This window comes from Macrobrachium rosenbergii, chromosome 10 (genome assembly GCF_040412425.1).
Source record: "Macrobrachium rosenbergii isolate ZJJX-2024 chromosome 10, ASM4041242v1, whole genome shotgun sequence".
Classification (NCBI taxonomy): domain Eukaryota; kingdom Metazoa; phylum Arthropoda; class Malacostraca; order Decapoda; family Palaemonidae; genus Macrobrachium; species Macrobrachium rosenbergii.
In genome coordinates, this window is record NC_089750.1 from 47,133,057 (window position 1) to 47,154,152 (window position 21,096).

Genomic DNA, 21,096 nt, shown 5'->3' on the forward strand with positions numbered 1-21,096 from the left:
ACTCAGTTTGTTGACGTGCGTGAATCGCCTAGTTCGGCAAGGCGTATATGCCCCATCCGAAATTATATAAGTCCTGATATACTGATGTACTGAGCAGGAATTTTCCTGAATTTGACCAGAGAGAGTTGTTGAGTAAATCCCAATAATGACAGTTAAATGCATAAGGAAGAGTATTGCTCCTTTTAAAACGTAATGGATCAGTAACGGAAATTCTAACTCTTTAGTCATTACCTTTATTTTGTAACAATATTCCTTTTCAGATTTCTGTCAGCCCAAGAAGAAAATTAAAGTAATCTAAGTGATGTAATATACCTGTTCATTCAGAATGTTTTCTGCAGGTGGCTTCGTCGTAATTTTACTTACATTCTTGACTAATTTTCTTGATCCAGCTTTTTATGTTATTTTGAAAAATATTTACGAATAATGCAACAAATAGAACGTGAAATGCAAAGTTAACTGTAGTAGTTATTGAATTACTTTGAAGAAATGTCAGCCAGCATGCGAATAACGTTAAAATTGACTCCAGTATTAATTTAACCTCATCTGGTCATGATTTTTGGGATATTACATGTATTATATCTACTGACAATGGCAGAATTATTTATCGAGACGTTAGAGTTTAAAATGGATGGTTACTAGAAAATTAGATCCCTTTCTAAGGGGAACAATAGAGAATTTCATTGCTATTTGGAGTCTCTTCTTAGGGTGAGGTAGATAAAATTAAAATAAATTCCTATTAAGACATAAAGGTTTTGCATTAACAGCATATGCACTGGAATCTTCATTACAAAGTCACATAGGTTATGAGGTATGTTTTTTCAATGAAAAACCGTCTAGTGATAATATATTTCTTGACGGCTATGGTATGAAGCCATTTCAAAATTTAGGAGTTCAGAAGGCAGATTTATCAAATAAATACGGTTTTCAAGTGTTATTATTCATCCATCGCAATATTCATTATGAAATAAGACAGAATTTATTGGGGTGAATTAGAATTCTCTTAAAGCAACTTGGACGCGAATGACATATTCGTTGCTTGAAATGATTTTTGCTGTTTAAACCAAAGGCGATGACGTGTATGGAAAAATGGTAAGAGGCGTGCGTTCGCATGTAGAGAATGTTTGCAGTTTACGGAGTCATGTCTTATCACGTAACATGTTTTTACACGTATATAAAGACTGAAGAGAAGTACTGAAGTGGAATAATGTAAATTTAGGTTTCCTTCTCTTCGACTGAAAGGCAGAAGCAAAAGTCTTCACGAATATTATCCGTATTTGTTAATGTTTCATTATCCAGGATGTAGCTAGTTATAGAGAAATCCACATATATATTTTTTGTTGCGTGTATCTAGTATGCTAACATGTGTCCACATAATGCTCATGCATGGATGTGACATTGTACAAAACCTTATTCCCGATTCAGGGTAATAGCATTTGTGACGTTAATGATTTGGTATGATAAAAAAAAAAAAAAAAAAATTTAAGCCTTTTTTTTTTTTAACAAATCGTGATAAACATAAACAAAATAGGTTAAGCGGCAAACTGTCAAGCTTATTAAGGGTAATTTAATGGAAGGAAGTTGGAAACTAAAGGACGGTGTCATTAAAGGCGATTCAGCACTATATCATCTACTTATATGTTAAGGTGGCACTACAGACGAACATACGAGTACAGACCTGAAAAAACCAAAAGAGCCAGGATAGGGAAGAGGAGAGCTAACGCCTATTTTTAACCTTGGTTGAGAACACCATTAACAAATCTGCTTTTCGAATGAAGATGAGTTTGGCATCTTCGTAATTTTTTTTTTTTTTTAATTCACTGGCATCAGACCTAACTCAACTTTATATCCTTTTTTCTTTATACAAATGAAGCTAGTTTTCTCATTCCTGGAGTGATATTCTCTGTATAATTTTCTTTCATACAACCTGATTTTGATGTATTCTTTTTACATACTATTAGAATAAATCGCCTTTCTTTTACCAGTTGATAACATGACTGTTCTCACTAACATAAACGAAAATTGAACTATTATTACGAGCATTTCGTTTATATTTTCCGGGTGTTCTTTTCTCTTTCATGGCAATTCCTCAGTTTTTCCAGTATAAGAATTTTATATTCGCAGCCTTTGGTATTGCCAGGACACATCTTTGTAAGTGTCGCTTTCCGTGGCATTACTGTTCTTATACATACATATATATATATATATATATATATATATATATATATATATATATATATATATATATATATATATATATATATATATATATATATATATATATATATATATATATATATATATATATATATATATTTATATATATATATATATATATATATATATATATATATATATATATATATATATATATATATATATATATATATATATATATATATATATATATATATATATATATATATATATATATATATATATATATATATATATATATATATATAATGTTTGTGTGTGTGCACAAGTGTTAGTGTCCGAGTTCGTTCCTTTTCAAGCTTCTTATTCCTCATTTATTCAGTTATGGGCAAACAGTATGGGATAGCTGATAGTAATAATCTTATTAGGTTTACAAAAGCAAAAAATCGCTGAGTGCATCAACATATATACCCTTCCTGGAAGTATATAACTTTTTAACTACGGCGAGTAGATAATCAATTCTTTCTGAGAATTTACTGTAAATTAGGGCCATTAGGTATCGGAAAACCGTCCGCAATTAGCAGTTGTTCTACATTATCATGCTTATAAACAAGAATGAAGTACTTTTCTGAACTTTTCTGAACTTGTAAGTGACGCTAACTTTGATCAGGAAAACCTGAATTTTAGCCGTCCTTAATCGGTGCTGTTAAAGTTATAAAGGATATATCGATGTTGTTTGGATGGAGAAGAGGGTAAAGCGTTTTTCGTCAGATATTGGAACGTCTAAACACACGCTGTGAGTTGCGTTGTCGCAATATTGGCCGGATGTGGCTTCCACCAAGAGCACCAACTATAAAAATCACTGCGTAACGGAGAAAATTTGCTTTCAGATAAATGAAAGATTTCCAGCATGTAGGAGAGAAATTGTGCTGTATTCAAGATATATGAGAGAGTCAAACTCCTTCTGTATGAAAACTGGAAGTGATGAGTCACTTGCCTCGAGCGAGCATTATTGGGGGCTTTTGGGAATCGATCATTACTAACATAATTGTACTTCAGATATTTTTGGATTTGATGTCGGAGAGGAACAATAATTAGAGATCTCAGTGATGGAGTTTGATTTGGTCGTTCAAACACTACTGTACCTATCCTTCCCACTAGCGTCTGCGCACATGAGCATATTTTTGTTTAAGATTTACGAACTATTGAACGACTATATAAGTTCAATTACCATAGTCTTTACCGCTTAAAAAAATATTTTTATTATTAATTTTAAAAGTACACGTTTGTCACCTCACGCGACTGTTTCAGGTCAAAATACCTTTCGTGCATGTATGGCATATACATGTTATGAAAGTTTAAATTAATTTTATCTTTCATAGTGATGTGGTGGTTTCATTTACTACTGGTCTTTGAGGTTCAAGCTTGATCTCCGTTTGGAATGATGCATTCCCAACAAAGATCTATAATTTTCAGAAACGGGATATATATATATATATATATATATATATATATATATATATATGTGTGTGTGTGTGTGTGTAATATATATATATATATATATATATATATATATATATATATATATATATATATATATATATATATATATATATATATATATATATATATATATATATATATATATATTATACAACAGTATAATATGAAGATAAAAGGCCCATAAAACACTAATTGAACATTGTAACCATATATTTCGAGCACTTCCTTCTGTGCCCCTGTTCACTGGCGAAATATGGACGTGACGTGTTACAGGTATATATATATATATATATATATATATATATATATATATATATATATATATATATATATATATATATATATATATATATATATATATATATATATATATATATATATATATATATATATATATATATATATATATATATATAAAGCATATGCAGGTGCGGCAGTACGTTGCTGTTGGTATGCAGGTAACTGTTGACCCAGGAACGATGGGAATTAAGCTACTCCCTGGTGTTTTTGGCCTCATTACTCCCGTCTGGCGACTAGTCCGGTGGTCGCATTTTCTGGAACACCTGCTTGAGAAGAGGCCTGAGGATTAAATCATCGATGTCATCCCATTTCCAATGTCCTCCTTACAGGTTCTTATTGTTGGCTTGATTGATGATAGCAGATTCTAGCAACTTCCGCTTGTATGGACAGTTACTTTTGAAAACCAGTTCTACCGCACTCCAGTTTATGGTATGGCCTTTATCACTAATATGTAGAAAAATCCCCGCGCTTTTTGAAGCATATCGCACTGATCTTTGGTGCTCTATTAATCTTTGCAAGATGGGTCTACCTGTCTCCCCCATATAAATCTCAATACAATTGCTCCATGGAATCTTGTAAAATCCGGCTTCTTCCCCCTCTTTTATAAGTATACGCTCATAAGCGAGCTCCCGATGGAATTCTGTAGCTTTTTGGATGTTTTCGTCATACGGAAACTTTATTTTGTCGTTCAAACGTATTTGTCTGTTGTTAGTGGGGCCTCTGTAGTATACTCTATCTGCTTTATTGATAGCCTTCTTGATGATGTGTGATGGGTACAGCAGTTGCATTAGGTGGTGGTGGATCTTGTTGTATTCTTTATCTAAGTACCCAATTGAACATATCCTAAGTCATCTGAGGAATAAGTTGCAGACGACCATGATCTTTATGGAGACATTGTGGTAGCTTAGGAAATGAATGTAAGAAACAGCAAAAGTGGTTTCCTATATACTGTGAAAGCACATCTGTTTTCTGTTCTCTTATGATTAGTACATCTAGGAACGACAATTTTCGGTCCTTTTCCCTTTCTGTTTCAAATTTTATGGTCGGAACTAGGGAATTTAGTCTATCAAAAAAAAATTCATTGAAATCTCCCCAGCCATTGTCCCAGAAAGTCAAAATATCATCTACATATCCAAGCCAGATCATATCGCAATGTGTTGTTTAGGAAAACCCCTATAACTTGTTTTTCACCTACCTTCGGAAAATCGCACACGTTAGTAGCTAACCGAGGAAGAGCATCTCTCTCTCTCTCTCTCTCTCTCTCTCTCTCTCTCTCTCTCTCTCTCTCTCTCTCTCTCTCTCTCTCTCTCTCTCAAACCAAAACGCTAAAATATGAATGTAAAATAAAAGAAACCCATCCTACAAAAATAGATTTTATTATGCAAAACTAACAGTGAGACAAGTAAGTGAAATTATGCATAATAGATAATTACTCCCAATTAAGCTTTATCCCAAAAAGAACAAACTAAACCACCATAAGGGAACATAATGTGTGGGAATTAATTCTCCCTTCCCACAAAGTCTCCAAGTCTAACAACATTAGTTAAAAAGTTTGTTAGTAACACCTCCAAAGTCTTTTTGTCACAGTTACTTTTTAAATGACCACTTCCCACTATGGCTATGTTACACGCATGTCTGTGCAGATGCGTGACCATCTCAATTTATTCATGGTTCCATTGAAACATTCTGCCAAGGAAAGGAACCATCTCCATTAAAAATAAAAGTTTACCCAGTTTACCAACACACAGACACATATGAGATAAATGTTAAATAATGACAAAAGAATAATCACTAAAATAACCAGGTCTGTAAAAGGTTGGTGCTTTTTGTAAGTTTCTACTCATTTTCAGCGACAGGGAATTCCGATTCGCAACGTGTTCCAATGCATCCTTTCAGTCTAGACTCTCACCAAAGAATGACTAACTCGCAATTCCGTTTAACACACCTAAAAATTCCGACTCACACCGGACCAAAAGAGTCCATGCCTTCCGACCCCGCTACGATGGAAACCTCCATTATTGGACACACGTCACCAACGTCCCACTAAATCAAAGGTGATTATCCGACAAGTGCTGAAATGCGCCAGTTAGCGCTCATTAAACAAAATACTTCCCTACTGCTAAACGGTTGAACATCACGAACAAGTTCGTATGTCTCACTTACCCTCGAACCCATTTAGTACATGTACATGAAATATTTCGAAAGAGAAATTTTATCGTCTACCAAACCCTGATATATGACCTGGCTTAGATATGTAGATGATATTTTTACTTTCTGAGACAATAGCTGGGGAGATTTCAATGAATTTTTAAATAGACTAAATTCCCCAGTTCCGACCATAAAATTTAAAACTGAATTGGAAAAGAACGGAAAATTGTACTAATCATAAGAGAAAAAAACAGATATGCTTCACAGTATATAGGACACCCACTTTTGCTGTTTCTTACGTTCATTTCCTAAGCTACCACAATATCTCCGTAAAGATCATGGTCGGCTGCAACTTATTCCTCAGGGGACTTAGATAAAGAACTCAACATGATCCGCCAACAGCTAATGCAACTGCTCTACCCACCACACATTATCAAGAAGGCTATTAATAGCAAACAGAATAGCAAACAGGTCCCACTAACAACAGACAAATAGATTTTAACAACACAATGAAGCTTCCAAACGATGAAAACATCCAAAAAGCTACAGAAAACCTCGGGTCTAATAATCCCTTTATTTTCCATTATCCCAAATCCATTAGGAGCTCGCTCATCAACACATGATTAAATAAAAGAGAGAAAGAAGCCATAGTTTACAAGATCCCATGCAGCAATTGTAATGAGATTTAAGTGGGGGAGACGGGTAGATCCATCTCGTGAAGATTAACAGACTACAAAAGATCAGTGCGATATGCTTCAGAGAGTTCGGGGATTTTCTTACATATTTGGGATAAAGGCCATACCATAAACTGGAGTGCAGCAGAGCTTGTTTTCAAAAGTAACTGTCCATAAAAACGGAAGATGCTAGAATCTGCTATCATCAATCAAACCAACAATATGAGCCTGTCAGGAGGACATTGGAAATGTGTTGACATCGATGATTTAATCCTCAGGCCTCTTCTCAAGCAGATGTTCCAGAAAATACGAACCCCTGGCTAGTCGCCAGACAAGAGTTAATGAGGCCAAAACACCAGGGAATAGCTTAATTCCCATCCTTTCTGGATCAACGGTCACCTGTATACCAACAGCGAAGTGCTGCCACACCTGCATATGCTTTGTAAATATATATACTCCTGTAACACATCATGTCCATATTTTACCCGTGCACAGGGGCACAGAAGGAAGTGCTCGAAATATATGGTTGCAATGTTCAAATAGTGCTTTATGGGCCTTTTATCTTCATATATATAAGTAGGACACATCAGCGCGAAGGTGAACAATGGAAATGTACTAAATTCAGCATAATTCTTTACTTCCAATGTTTTGTAATAATTCTATTACATCATCAGGGAATCTGTTAAATAATTAATAAAATTACTCTAAAAATTGCTCTAAAAATCAATAAAATTCACAAATTACAACACTGAATACCAGATAAAAAAAAGACAAAAGCAAGACCAAAGATCGCTAACCAGCTTTATACAAAGAAGGCAGAAGACAGAGTGCATAAATAAAAAGTTAACTCAGGTAGCGGTGCGTGGAGGAGGTTTGGGTATTTAACTGGGGAACCAGTTGTTTAATAAATAATGATTCCAGGATAGGCAGTTCGGCATTAGTTGTTTGGCCTATGATACAGAAATCATTTTTATCAATATATGTTTTACAATTTTTTAGTGGTTTCTTATGCTAGAATGTTCGGGATTGGAGGGCCTACAGCCAGTACAAAAACTTAATCCCTGATGAGAGTCGTTTCTGATACTCAGCAACTTGTTCGTGGTCAAACATATGTCCCAGAGTTACACTTAGGGCAAGTATACTTATATACCACGGTAGAGGTCAAAAGTGGGTTTAATCGATCATTGTATCTGAAAAAGGAACCAATCATTAGTGGATTATTTGGGATTCATTTTAAATTAAAGGCACCATGATGTTTATGAACAATTTGTGCGAACCTTTTTCGAAATGATGTGTCCTACTGGTTGTCGCCTACCTCTGTTATATATATATATATATATATATATATATATATATATATATATATATATATATATATATATATATATATATATATATATATATATATATATATATATATATATATATATATATATATATATATATATATATATATATATATATATATATATATATATACATATATATGAGTGCGTGTGTGTGTAGTGATAAGTAGGAATTTTGAATGTTCTAAATGTTAATTAACATAGCAAAGAGAGAAAATCTTCCATTAATAGACATTGATAGTTAGAGAGAGAGATTGGAAGAAACAAACAGAGAGAGAGAGAGAGAGAGAGAGAGAGAGAGAGAGAGAGAGAGAGAGAGAGAGAGAGACAGACCTTTTACAATTCGTTCAGGTTGCCCCAGGTCTCTCAGTGTGAGAGGCACCTTTGATGTCTACCAGAGAGTTGCTAACGCATCTTCCGGTATATTTTGCATCTTCCAGTCTTGGATGGTCTGGGATACATTTTAGATATAATTTTGTCGAGCTTATTCTTAAACACATCTACGCTCACTCCTGTTATGTTCCTCAGATGAGCTGGTAGCGCATTGAATAGACGCTGCATTATCGATGCTGGTGCGTGGTGGATTAATGTCCTGTGTGCTTTCCTTAATTTTCCTGGTATAGTTTTTGGCACTATTAATCTACCTCTGCTTGCTTTTTTGATAATTTTAGTTCCATGATGTTTTCGGTAATTCCTTCTATCTGTTTCCATGTTTGAATTACCATGTAGCGTTCTCTTCTCCTTTCAAGACTATATAAATTTAAGAATTGTAGTCTTTCCAGTAGTCAAGGTCCTTAACTTCTTCTATTCTAGCTGTAAATGACCTTTGTACACTCTCTATTTGTGCAATATCCTTTTTGGTAGTGTGGGTACCATATTATATTGCAATATTCAAGTGGACTACGTATGTATGTTTTATAAAGCATAATCATGTGTTCAGCTTTTCTTGTTTTGAAGTGCCGGAACAACATTCCCATTTTTGCTTTGCATTTTGCCAATAAATTGCTATTTGATCATTGCATAACATATTCCTATTCAACATCACACCAAGGTCTTTAACTGCTTCCTTGTTTGTGATTGTCTCATTATTAGGTCCTTTATATGCATATAGCATTCTACTTTATCACCATAGTTCATTGATTCAAATTTATCAGAGTTAAATACCATCCTATTTATCTCTGCCCATTTATATATTTTGTTGAGGTCTCTTTGTAGCGAGTTCCTATCTTCATCACAAGCAATTTCTCTACTTATTCTTGTGTCATCTGCGAAACTTCTTACTACTGAGTCCTTAACAGTACTGTCTATGTCTGCAATCATAATCACAAACAGCAATGCAGCTAACACCGTACCTTGTGGTACACTGGATATTACCGTAGCTTCATCCGATTTCTCATCATTTGCTATCACTACCTGTTTTCTGTTTTGCAAAAATTCTTTTATCCATCTTCCTACTTTGTCAACAATGTTATGTTTTCTAATTTTTTTCGCTAATATATTATGATCTACCTTGTCAAAAAGCTTTTGCAAAGTCTAGGTAAACCACATCTGTATCTTTTCATTTATCATATTTTTATATATGCTTTCATGGTGGACTAACAGTTGGGTTTGTGTACTTTTTTTACAAAACCATGTTGTCCTATACTGAACAATCTATTTTTCATTAAATGTTTCATTATATTTTTTTCATTACCTTTTCATATACTTTCATAATATGAGATGTCAGACTCACAGGCCTATAATTACTTGCCTCTAGTCTTGAACCACTTTTGAAAGTGGGAGTAATATATGCTAATTTATGCTCATCATAAATCTTGCCTGTATCTATACTTTGTCTTAATAATATTGCTACAATCTTTGCGATTGAATGAACCACTTTCTTTAACAATATGGCAGGTACTCCATCCGGTCCTGCTGCTGATCCATTTTAATTTCATTAATGGCCTGCACAATATCGGCTTCTGTAATATCTATATCTGATAAGTATTCAGTATTTTCATCTCTTATTTCTGTATCATTATCTTCATTGTCAATTCTAGGTGTAAATTTACTCTTATATCTTTCTGCTAATATGTTACATATTTCCTTTTTTCATTCGTTAATCGCCCTTCAGTTCTTAGAGGGCCTATTTCTACTCTTATTTTATTCATCTTTTTGCATATGAATAAAAAATTTTAGGTTTTTACTTGATATTTTGTAAATTTCTTCTAGGTTCCATTTTTCATTTTCTTTTGATTGTATAATCTTTTGTTCTGCATTTTCTATCTTACTTTTAGTTCCATCACTTTCCATGCATTCTTTTCTTTTTGCAAGAGCTTTTTCCACTTTCTAATTTTCTGGAACAAGATCCTTCTGTCTCTTGGAATTCGTGACTGATGATTACTTTTTTTTTCGGTATATATTTTTCCACTATTTCCTCTAATATTTTATATAATATATCGGTATTTACCTGTATATCATCACTTACAAATATGTTTTCCCATTCTTTTGTTTAATTCTTCATTTATTTTTGACCAATTTATATTCTTACTATAGAAATTGTATTTTCCATATCCTTCCCATTTTTTTCATCTCTTGCTTTTCTCTGTTTTCGTATGTTCTGGAACGGACTGTTAGTTCTATGACATTATGGTCTGAAATACTCGTGTTATATACTATTATTTCTTTAACATAGTTCACCTCATTCACAAATACTAGGTCTAAAATATTATCCTTTCTTGTTGGTAGGTGATTTATTTGCTGAATGTTATGTTCTAGTAGCATATCTAATAGCTTTTCAAATTGCCTCTTATCTTCTGCACTACTATTGCTCTCTTTTTATGTATAAATACAACCACAGTCTCCTATTCGTTCTTTCCATTCTACAAAAGGAAAGTTAAAGTCTCAGTTAGGAGTATAGTCCAGTCCTTGTGATTTCTACATATTTCATCCAATTTTCAATTATTATGTCAAACTCTTTAGTATTAGGGGTCTATATATTACAATGTTCACTAATTTTTCAGATTCAAATTCTACCGCTATTAATTCACATTCTGTGTTACTATATTTCTCACAGATTTTTCCTTGATTGGCATCTCTCCCATATATAGCAGTTCCCCCTTGATTTCTATTTTTTATCTGATCTATAAGTTTGGAAACCCTTTATCTGGTCATCATTACCAGTCTCTTGGGAATACCAGGTTTCACTTATATTCAATATTTCTATTTTTTCATTTTGGGTTAGTTCTTCTAAGAACTCTATCTTTCTTTTTGAGTTACTCGAAACTAAACCCTGCGCGTTCATCACTATGATGGTTTGCGTATTATCCCCGTTGTCTAATATGGGTAATAATAAGGATTTTCCCATGTCTCTTTCCTGTTCTGATTTGCTGATCTTTTTTTCATTTCCAGAAATTCGTACATTAAAAAATCCAACTTTTCCATTATATTTGATCTTCCAGCTTCATATTTATTCACTTTGTGCATAAACCTGCACTTATCTCCATATCTGCACCATCCCCTAGCATCATAGATACATTGCTTGTTCCTTGTGCAATATGTAGGTGCTGATGGCTCATATCGTGGTGCTGACATTTCATAATGTGTTGTTGGCTTGCTTTTTGCCTTCATCACATGATCTTTGTTCTTTTCTTTATTAGTTTCATTTTTACCTTGGTTTTTTATATGTATTTGATTTTGGTTTTTCATGGCTACAGGATGCATGTACCTACATTTCTTATTAAACCTACATCCATTTCCTTCTTTCCAGTTTCTACATATTTTTGGATGTAGATCGCTGCATTCCTCTTCATAGCCATCTAGATATGCACATTTGCCATAGATCTCATAATTGTGACATATCTTGGGATAACAAAACATCTGTGCTTTGGGTATGTCGTGATGACAAGGCCAAAACTCGGGTACGCTTAGTCAAACTGGAAATCATAAAGGGATTTGTAAACCTTGGTTTCAGTAAGGGATTAAAATATATTGTTATTGCACTTAAATGTGAACAGAAAAAAGAGCAAAACCTGTACTGTGATTACAAAAGCCAAACTCAGTACGTGTTATGACTGTGTCGTGGTTGTGAAGTCATTATGACTGCACTTAATCAAGCTGGAAACACTAGGAATTCATAACAAAATGCATGGTGGCCTTAATTGGATAAACAGTTGCCGGAATCCATAACTTCCGGTGACGTGCAAGCACCTCCTTTGAAGCAGTTCGATTTCCAAGAAATCCACCCAAAAAGGGGCGTCTTTAGATAACTTCAACCAATTAGGTATCTACAAAGGCAGAACAGAAGTAAGATTCCCGCCTACGAGGGCTTGGACGTGGACTTCCAGAAATCCTTATCAAAATCCAGTTCTGAGGGGCAGCAGCAGAGATAGAGAAGATAGCAGAGAGAAGAGAGAAGGCAAGGAAGCAGAAGAAGAAAGGGCATGAGGTTGCAAGCCTCACCAATTATGGGTTGATATAAGAAGAAAGGCTCACATTTGACTCACACTTTAATCTTGCACTGCAATTTATTTTGTAACCTATTGTAACTTTGTTTCTTTTGATGCTAATGAAAGAAAGAAACCACTAAATATCTTCTTAAGCCTCCTGGGGCTAAAGATGCTACTACATAACAAAGCCAGAACAATAAGCATCTATAAAGAAAGGTAATCTTCTTAACTTGGCAACGAATAGCAGACATAAACAGAAAGAAAGATAAATAAAGCATGACATGAATTGTGTCAGCTGAAGCAGAATCCAAAAGAAGACATAATAATAAAGTGCGATGGATGGCAGTGTGAAAGACATACCAGAATTTCATAACAAGCATCCCACTACGTCAACGGCTGAAACAGAACAACGAATCATAACAAGTGGTGAAGGAAATCATAACAACGGCGAACGACAACGCAAGCATCCAGTAAAACTCACAACTTTTAAAACCAACAAGTGAACGACTGAATGCCTACAGCAAGCCGTATATTAAACATCTACAAGCGAACGCAGTGTCTACAGCGACAGGTATCCTGAACAGCTACAAGCAAACATAACAACGCATTTGTGTTGGTTGGGAAAGTGATAAAAAAGGCAGCAGTTAAACAGAACCACAACAGATTAAGACTGGAGGACGGCAACAGAAAATACATAAGTTGGAAAATTAATTCTCTAAAAAAAAAATTCTCTCTCTCAGTGAGAGTATTTTTAAATATTCTCTCTCTCAAAAGATATAAGACTTTTATGATTATCTCTCTCAAAAGGTATATAACATCTATAATTCTCTCTCAAGAAGTTTTTTTATCTTGTTAATTTTTTTTGAGGTTTGACAGAAAGGAATTTTTAATAACATAACATGATTTTTATGATGTATCATTGAATACTGTTGTGTATTGGGTATAAATTTTCGTATGCTTTTAGAATATCATTGTAATGCAGGGTTTGTTTGACACATTGAGGAATGCAATTAGAAATAGACCTTACCATTTACGACAAACAACAGAGAGACAAAGTTGAATTCCAGTGCCAAGTTCATGAATATCATTAATTCAAAGAAGTACTAATACGAGTAGCAATAACAATAACACTAACCCTATTGACACATTTCAATTTTGAACAATGGTGCAAGCAGAGATCATTACTCAAGCCACACAATTCTGTGGAAGAGTTGAAAGTTCCAATCCTGGCAAAAATAGGCTAGAATCATACTCTGTAAACCAGTGGTTAGCGGACACAGACAGCTGTATTTCTATAAATTGAATAACAAGGAAAGAAAAGAAATTAAAGAAGCCTTGCTTTTGGTTAGTTCAGAAAGTGGTGATGCACACAGAACTTTGAATTCAGTTAGATTCAGCAGCATAACCACATACAATGAATTTAAAAGAATCTGTTTATTAATCTGGGAGCCAGTGAGTCAAAGTGGTGTCTTATATAATATTAATAAATTCCTTAATCAACATTATGACGGGGAATCAATAGCAAATATTCACACATATATTGAAGAAGCAACACACAAAGTGATAAAAGACTTAAGAAAAGCAAACATCACCATAGGTGATAAGAATGCTTTTGGTGATGGAGAAGCTGATTTAGTCAGTTTGAGATATGTGTTAAATTACTTGTTGTTTGGAACAATGTATAACGCACTTGGAGAGAGAAAAAGAAAGCATTCAAGAAAGTTAATATTGATCCCAAAAGTGATAGCCTTACAGTTTTAATAGCAATGAGACAAGAAATCCAGAAGAAAGAAATAGATTTTTCTAAGGAATTTGTAGGGGTAACAGATACACTAAATGAAAGAAAAGGCAGAAATACCAATGAATCATTTAAAAGAAATAACATGCACAATGATAATTCCAGACAAGTAGGGAATAGACAAACTTCCTTTCAAAGGAACCATGCACAAAATACAAGAAAAAAGTGGAATCCAAACCAGAAGGGAAGACAGAATCAATCGAGGAATGGACCATTCCACGGTCCACCCGTGAGATATCATAATGGTCAATATCCAAACACAAATAATTCAAAACTAGAGAATCATGCAGCTCAAGGAGCTAGGCCAAAAATAACATGTGAAAACAGCTGGTATACAAATCATTCCACTAATGAATGCAGAAAGCCTAAAATCCGTGCAGTTTGCAAAAAGATCGGGCATTTAACTAAGTACTGTTGGTACAATAATAAGGAAGCCAATAAAGAGGCTGTAGAGATAAGTAACAGTTGCCAAAAAATAAATAAATCAGCTAACCAGCAAAAATTAATCCCTCTACAGAGAAAGGGAAGTGATTCCCTTCAAGGAGATGAAAGGGAAAAAGGAGAAATAGTTACAATGGGAAATGAAGGTTCATCCGCATATTCCTATTTACATAGCAAAGAAATAATATTTTCCATGAAAGAGGAAGGAATAAATAGAAAGGATCTGCCTATCGTGAAAATTTCAATAAATGGAAAAACCTGTACAGTACTCATTGATTCAGGCAGTACTGTAAATATAATTGATAAAACAACTTTAACCAGATATTTAGGCATTACAGAAACTCAGATTCAGGGTCAAAATAGAGTAATAAAAGGAGTAGCAGTGAAACAGATTAAAAGTCTAGGGAATGTGAACTTAGAAGTAGAGATTCTGTCACACAAATTTATTGAAAGTTTTCTAGTTTTAGAAGACAGATTCTTTCCTGCACAAGTATTATTCTCATTTAAGTCAATGAGGAGATGTGGAATGATATTAGATTGTAGAGAAGGAAAGATTAGCCTGAAACAGGATAATCAGAAGAACGTATGTCTTACGCTTGATGAAGAAAAGTTTCACCCAGATCTGATCAATTTGTCTGAGACAGTTTCGACAAGCGAGACGAACATACAAGAAAGACAGAACAAGCAAGATAAAATGGAAACAAATAGAAAAGAGGAATTCACACAATCACAGAATACAGAATTGTTGAGACGTGCACATCTCAACAATACACATATAGATGATATATACTCCAATATCAATAATTACTCAGATATGAATAATGGTGATCACCAAAACCCTGAATCTAACGAAATTCAAGGCGCCTATACTTATAATTGCAACAATGTAGTAATGAATTGTGAAGGAAAAATTCTAAATGAAGTATTACTCTTAGATAAAATAAATAAATCATACATAAACAGTATAATAGAAGTAACAGAAGAAACCACTGGAGATGCAGAACTTTGCTATTTTTCAGACACAAAAGATGGAGAAATATGTTGTGTTAGCACTGCTGACGATAATAAAGTACAATTTGTACTCAACAGAGTAGTAACTTTGTATCCAAAATGTTTATCAAAAATATATTTGAGATCAAAAGAGGATGCAAGGGAAAAAGATGTTCTATTATCGAATGAAGAATTGCCAGATTTTGTCAGAATGGATAATTCACTTGTCCACATGAACAGTAACAGCTACGAAGTTTATGTCCAAAACTATTCAGATAACAGAATAACACTATACGCGGGCATTGTCTTTTGCATAGGAATCCCTATTAACAATCCTTTACTAACAATAGAAGAAAAAGCATTTTTCTCTATAACTGGCCAAAACTCTCAAATAAATTCAAAGTAAACAAAACAGATTTTCCAGAAAATAGACATAAGTTAATTCAGGTGTTAGAGAAATACAGAAATGCAATAGCTATAGAAGGAGATAAACTAGGAAGAACAAATGTTCTACAACATAGAATTTTGTTAGATGATGGAGCCAAGCCATTTTTTATTCCTAATTACAGATTACCAATAAGCCAGAGACCCATAGTTGACAAGTTGATAGAGGAAATAAAAGAAGATGAAGTAGTGATTCCTTCTAAATCTCCACATAATTCCCCAATGTTACTTGTTCCAAAGAAAGATGGTAGTTGGAGACTTGTAATAGATTACAGGAGGTTAATTTCCAACACAGTTCCAGATAGAATGCCGATGCCGGTAGTCCAAGACATGTTAGCTCAATTAGGAGGGGCCAAAATATTTTCATTCTTAGATTTGCTTAGTGGATATTTACAAGTACCTCTAGATGAAGAATCGAAACAATTCACAGCCTTCAGCACACATAAAGAACATTTATAGTTTGAAGTCATGCCATCTGGACTCACATCAGCCCCATTAACATTTGTTAGCTTAATGTTACAAATTCTAGGAAACATAGAAAATGTAGCAGTATACTTGGACGATGTGATCATTTTTAGCAGACTTAGAAAGTCACCTCAGAACATTAGAAATGGTCCTAGAGAGATTAAGAATTGCAGGACTAAAAATAAAATAAAAAAATGTCAACTCCTGATGTAATCCTTAGAATACTTGGGTCATGTAATTAGTGATGATGGACTACACACGCAGGCAGGTAAATAAAGGCAATAATTGATTACCCAGCTCCCACTAATTTGAAAGCATTAAGAAGGTTCCTAGGTATGGTAAGTTATTATAGACCTTTTATAAAGGGTTTTGCTACTATAGCCAAACCTTTGACAGAATTAACCAAAAAGGCTAGAAATTATGAATGGAAGGATGAACAAGATACAGCCTTTCAAATACTAAAGAGCAAAATGACCAGGAACCCTGTTTTTGTCTACCCAGATTTTTCCAAAGACTTTTACTTAGCTTGTGATACCTCAAGTACAGGACTAGGAGCTGTATCGTTACAAAAGGCAAAAACTAGATGAGGGCAGTATATTATGCTAGTAAAGTATTAAATCCAGCAGAAAGAAACTACAGTACCACAGTAAGAGAGTGTTTAGCTTTGTATTGGGGTTTAAAGAAATTTAGACACATACTTTTAGGTCATAAGGTTAATGTGCTTACTGATCACAAACCCATTTGTGACTTATTTAAAAAGAGAGCCTTTACAAATATATAACACGAAGTTCAATACATGATTCATTAGTGTATTAGAATTTGCTCCAGAATTCAGATATATTCTAGGGAAATTTAATACCTTGGCAGATGCAATATCCAGATCTCAGGAAGAATCAGAAAAATGCATTACCACTAATACCTTTTGTTTTAGTTGTCAAGTAGTAGATTTAGATCTAGAAAGAGTGAAAATACAACAAGAAAATGATGTAGGAATCAGACAATTAGTAGGACAGTTAATGACAGATGAATCTAAAACCTGATTTTCAATTAACAAATGGACTGTTGTATAAAAAGCCAACAGAGAAGAATGGCTGTTCTCATCTATACATCTCAAAACACTAACCAGAGAAGTTTTAGAACTAACACACTTATATAAGTTAGCAGGACATCCTGGAATTAAAAAGACAAGTAGAATCATAACTAGAAATTATTTTTGGCCACATTGTAGTGAAGATACCAAAAACCTTGTACAAAACTGTATAGTTTGTAATCAACATAAGTGTAACGTAAATCTTGAGGCTCCACTTGAAAAATATCCATCAGAATTAAACCATTTCACGTAGTAACTATGGACTTTTTAGGTCCATTTCCAACTACTATTAGGGGAAATAGACAAATATTAGTCTTCTTAGACTATTTAACTAGATATGTAAAAATCGTACCAATAAGATACAGAGATGCAGCTACAGTATCATGTTCTAGAGGCCAAATGTAAAGGTATCTCCCAAGTTCACTGGACCGTACAGGAGAATCTTTTTGCTTTATAGAGTTGTAGAAGTGTTAAAGTTAAATAAATATTATGTAATCAATAAAGTGATCTAAAGGAAAAAGTAGTTCACTGGAATCATATAAAAATAGTAAAAACAGATCCATGGTCCTCTGAAGCTGTAGATAACCTAAGACATGAAAATGGTGTACATAATGTTGTAAACAAAACATATAATCTGCCAAACACACAGAGTTAAATACATATTTAAATCTATATATATATGGTAAAATTATCATAAATGTAATGTATGTAGAGAAGCCTATATAGATATATGTAAAGAAAATCTGATAAAAGTCTATTCTTAGAGATGCAAAAATGCGGCTCGTTATTGTAATAGTCCTGTTTGGACTCGTTTCTTCAGAAGTGGAAATAAGAAAGGGTCACTGTTGAAAAGACATGGAAATGTCAAGATGATTAAAGACTTGGGCATAATAAAAATAGACATATCATCAGTGTTAAATAATGAGAAAAAGTTAAAAGACATCCAAAAGAAAATTGGGACAATTCTGCAGAAGGGAGATAACAACAGTGCTACTTACTTGTTAGAAAACTTAAATGCAGAAATAGAAGTGACAGTACAGACAAGATCAAAGAGATCCCTCCTACCCTTCATTGGAACGGCTTTGAACACATTATTTGGGGTTGCCACTGAATCGAATGTAGAACACGAAAAAGAAAGAATTGACCGGCTAGAAAAGTGGGCCGCAACAAGAGGAACAGTGATAAATAAAATAATAAGTTCCCAAAACCAAAATACAGAACAAATAGAAAAACTAACAGGTAAATGTAGATGTGACAACAGAACTGAATAAGTTAGAGAATATACAGTTCTTAAGTACATTTGCTCTAGAAAATGAAGTAATTCTGCAGGAACACAAAAACACATTAAATGCCATTTTGCTTGCTTATAAAGGTATCTTAAGCCCAAAACTAATTACTCCTAAAGGAATTGAAGATATAATTAAGTTTTGTATTATGGAAAAGCATTTACAACCTCTTGGAGATAATATATTTATGTATTACAATTTAATAAGTGTCGAGGTACTTTATGATAAAAAATTTTTAATTGTACCTTTCAATACTAGGATCACAAACACATTAATCTCACTGTATCCATTTCCCATGTTGGTAAATAACAAACCCATCATTCAAAAGGGAACAATCAAGCATTTCGCATTAGAAGAACACACTTTGTTGTTGTCATTCTTTACAGACAAACATTATCAGGAGTGTGTTCTATTAAGAGAACAGGAATATACATGTAATTTTGACAACTTGTATAAGAGCACTAATGCATATCCATGCATTCAAGAAATTGTGTTAAACCAAAACCAAGAGAAAGATGTATGTACAACAAATTATAACAAAAGATTTGAAGCCTTTATAATTGATCAGGAAATTTTTGTATTTTCCATAGATACAGTTGCAGCTAAAGTTAAATGTCACAACATTACTACAGAGGTAAAATTTTAAAATGTAAAATCTTTTACAACATGCCAGTTAGTGATAGCAAACCAGTTGTATTATGAACCTCATCTTTTCACAACATATAAATTCAACAAACATGTGCCATATAAGAATTACTCACACAAAATAGATGAATTTAAGGTGTCTCAGTTAGAATTAAAGAAACTCGACAATTTGAACTATGTTGATGAATATTCCTACTATAAAGAAACTGTCTCACCAGTTTTATCATTATTAATTCTAATGCTAATAATGGTACTTGTTATTTTGTTCATAATTATAGTAAGGAAACTTGTGATCAGAAAAATACGAGAGATTTTGACAGAATTAATAGGAAACAATAATTGATAATTGATGTTAACATCTTGTATATATTAACATTTGTTTGACATGCAAATGAGGTACTGTACTTGTAGTTTAAATATTTAATGTTTTATTGTGTTTGATTATAATTTAGTGTGTTTGATGCTTTAGTACACATATATCTTTTACTCTACAGTTAGAGAAACAATTTTTGTTATGTCATTTAATTACCAATTTTGATTTTTAATATTGCATCCATTTTATTATAATTATTTAAACACTGAAGACAATGTTGGTAGGTGACTGAATGATTTAGTGAAAACTAGGAATTCTGAATATTCTAAATGTTAATTAACATAACGAAAGAGAGAAAGAAAGAGAAACCTTTCATCAATAGACATTAATAGTTAGAGAGAGAGAGGGAGAGAGAGACTGGAAGAAACGAACAAAGAGAGAGAGAGAGAGAGAATAACAAAACATCTGTGTTTTGGCTATATCGTGATGACAAGGCCAAAAGTCGGGTACGCTTAGTCGAACTGGAAATCATAAAGGGATTTGTAAACCAGCGCAAGAAAAGCAAAACCTGTCTTGTGATTACAAAAGCCGAACTTGGGTACGTGTTATGACTGTGTCGTGGTTACAAAGTCATTATGACTACACGTAATCGAGCTGGAAATCACAAGGAATTCATAACAAAACACATGGTGGCCTTAATTGGATAAACAGCTGCCGGAATCCATAACTTTCGGTGATGTGCAAGAACCTCCTTTGAAGGCAGTGCGATTTCCATAAATCCACCCAAAAGGGGCATCTTTAGATAACTTCAACCAATTAGGCATCTACAAAGGCGGGACAGCAGTAAGATTCCCGCCTATGAGTGCTTGGACATGGACTTCCAGAAATCCTTATCAAGTCCAGTTCTGAGGGTAAGCAGCAGAGTTAGAGAAGACAGCAGAGAGAAGAGAGAAGGCAATGAAGCAGAAGAAGAAAGAGCATGAGGTTGTAAGCCTCACCAATTGTGAGTTGATATAAGAAGAAAGGCTCACATTTGACTCACACTCTAATCTTGCACTGCAATTTATTTTGT